We start from the raw sequence: 3,038 nt of genomic DNA, 5'->3' as shown, positions 1-3,038 counted from the left end.
CTTTAAAATATTATTAATGGAGCATATTTAAGTATTGTAAATTTGCAAGAGTTGGCATTTACAATACACTGTGCACACTTCCATTTAATGTACAGCGTTAAAGCCATCTTTAAAAGCCAAGCACATGTGCTAGTGTTTTGCTTCTACCATTATAATATTGCACAAAGCTAGTAAATAGTAAATTGGTCTGCCATTGTAATTTTCATTTAACCGGAAAGGCTAAAAAACATGTCAGTTTGATTAGCCCTTCTGGGCTTTAATCATGCAAAGTGATCTGTAGCCTTCAATTTTTCACAAACAATATATATTATGACTTCACACTTGGCAAGACATACAGTACAGTAAGAGATTCAATGAGACAGTGAGGATTCTCTCCTAGTCAAAGAAGTCAGAAGTCACTGTCTGGGTTGTATCGTCTGCCCCTCTTGGGTCACAACTGAAGGGAAAATGCCATCTTGTGATCATGAAGACTTCTTAAAACCAATGTAATTAGTATTGGGAAGAGCTAGAATAACTTGTTACACTCTTTGATAGTTAACCATAGAACATGCAAGGAAAAAAAAAAACAAAACCCAAAACTTCCCTTGCTAAAATTTAGCTCTATAACCACCGCCCATTCCATTTTGTATACATCTAAAAATTGCACGGCCTTTCTGTCCACCCTTAATTCCCCCAAACTGAGCCACTTAGTTATAAAAGACTTTTAAAAAAAACCAACAAAAAAACTTTCCCTTACCCCTCAAAACAAATGGCTGCTTTGAGATTCACTGTGAAAGAGCATTGATAAAATATTTAACACGTCAACCTCAGAGGTATTTTCTGTACATGCACCTTAGTGGCATAATAAAAGTGGAGAAGGGGAGAAACAGTTATAAATCTGAATTCTAAATTAAACTCCTCAAATACCAACCTGTATATTTACTGTAGGCAAAACAGGACATTTCAGAATGAACACATCTTCAGAATAACCCAATGGGCAAACATTTAACACACACACAATCCAGATTCCCTCTCACCTTTAAAAAACCTGTTTACATACATGATAGTTTAGACAGCAATATAAACTCATTTTGTAAGAAAAACTTTTAAGTTAGACTATTTATAGGATAAAAAATACCACTGCTTCCTTTTACAAAGCCGTTTAAGCAGAGGTTCCTTCTCATGTGCTGTAACTGAAGAGCACTCGGCTACAAAGTTCGCAAGTAACCACTCAGGTGCTCAGCAGCACGAAATCAAAGCAACGTGCTCCCACAGTAAGGTGCTACTTTTGACCTCTTCCATCGGAAATCAATCTCGCTGGTCAGTCCTCTAGCACTAAGCATAGCTCTTCTAAGCAATACAGGTGAAATAAAATCTGTTTATAATGCACACTTAACTTTATATTATCATTTCAATTCAGTGCAAGAGAGAGGTAAAACTTAAGGTGTCTGTTCTCCTTATCAAATGGTTGCATGTTAACGATGCATCTGCCATGATTTTTAAATGTTTTACAGCTGTTCAGGAAGATTTCTTACAAATAAACCTGGTAAAGCATACGCAATTTCAACTCCCTGATAAGGCCTTCATGGACCCATTAGTACTTTACAGATTGGTATCTCATGATACGTGCATATTAATTACAAAGGTATTTTTTTTTTAAATCTGGTCCTTCGTGAAAGAAAAAAAAAACTTTCCTTAGGCTAAAAGCACGGACTTACATTTGTACACAAACTCAATGCAAATAAAAAAATGACATCATAGGGAATGTATAAAACGAAACTGTGCTAACTGTACACTGGTCCCATTCCAAACAGGATGCTGCCGTTCGGTTTGGTTCCACTGCGTTTTAATTCTCCGTGCCCGCTATGACCTAAGTGTGCTTTACAACGTAACACGTTTTTATCGCAAAGTGGTCATGCCATGTTACCCAATATTGCTACACAGTTCAGCTTCGTAGAAACAAGGATTTCCGCGCCGTCCCCCCTCCATTATACAAAGTAAATGAAAGTACTGAACATTTTCTCTGGTTTCAGATGAGAAAAACCCCACATTCCTGCTGTGGAAGCACTACACTAATCAACTCTTACAGCTGTGCCCCTAGTTTTAAAAATACACGGTAAGAAATCTTTGAGCTCACCAATGAGGAACTAGGGAATGATTGTTTCAGTGCTGCTCACAAACTCAAAACCTGTAAAACACAGAGCAAGCAAGACAGGAGCAAGCTGCTCGTCTTTTAAAAATGCTCTTTAGCCAGGCATTCTGTCATACCGCTGCCCCACAGCACCACCCAGACTGGAGCTGGTCAGGAACAGGTTTTCTCTGCGTGCCACCTCGGTTATTACACAACAGGTTGAGTATTAAGTGGGAGAACTACTCAAGGGAGCAGTAATAACAACCTTAAAATAGTCCCAAGTTATGTTTCCCTATTCAAAATATTTTGCAGTCAGACTAGATTGATAAGTCAACTTGTAAACTGATTCGGCATAAGCAAGCAGCTGTTTGTGTCTTCTTACAATAAATGTACACCGAGATATAACTATCGAATATTTTAAGCCACATAAATAATTAAATAATAAACCTTTAAAGGGCTAAAATGCTCACTTTTTTAAGGGCAGGTGGAGAAAAGGGGAATTTAACCATGCTTACATAATTGCTGTTGGGTTCTAAAACTTCTTAAATTAACATGAGGGGCAAAAAAATAAAATAACACGGGGATTCACCTGGTAATCTCATCTTGGACAAGTGGACTGGAGTTATTTGGAATTTTAACATTATTTAGAACTCCAAAGGATGATGATCTGCAGTAACTTATCCTTCTGTGGAAAGAGGAATCTGAATCTTAAGGACGGAAGGTACATATACTGGAAAAGTGACTCACTAGAGAATAGCTTAGCTGGTTGCTAGTGAGACTGCTTCAGCGTGCTCAGCATCAAACGAGATGCCCTTCACAGGGCGCCCGGCGGGGTGGATGTACCTCCTAAAGGACCCGCCAGGGTCTGTGCCCCTCCAGAACTTGCCAGACACCTACCAGAACATGGTCTGGGAGGAAAACAGGAGAG

The sequence above is a fragment of the Suricata suricatta genome, chromosome 6 (assembly GCF_006229205.1).
Source record: "Suricata suricatta isolate VVHF042 chromosome 6, meerkat_22Aug2017_6uvM2_HiC, whole genome shotgun sequence".
Lineage (NCBI taxonomy): Eukaryota > Metazoa > Chordata > Mammalia > Carnivora > Herpestidae > Suricata > Suricata suricatta.
The sequence above is the reverse complement of the archived record's forward strand: the minus strand, read 5'-3'. Positions refer to the sequence as shown.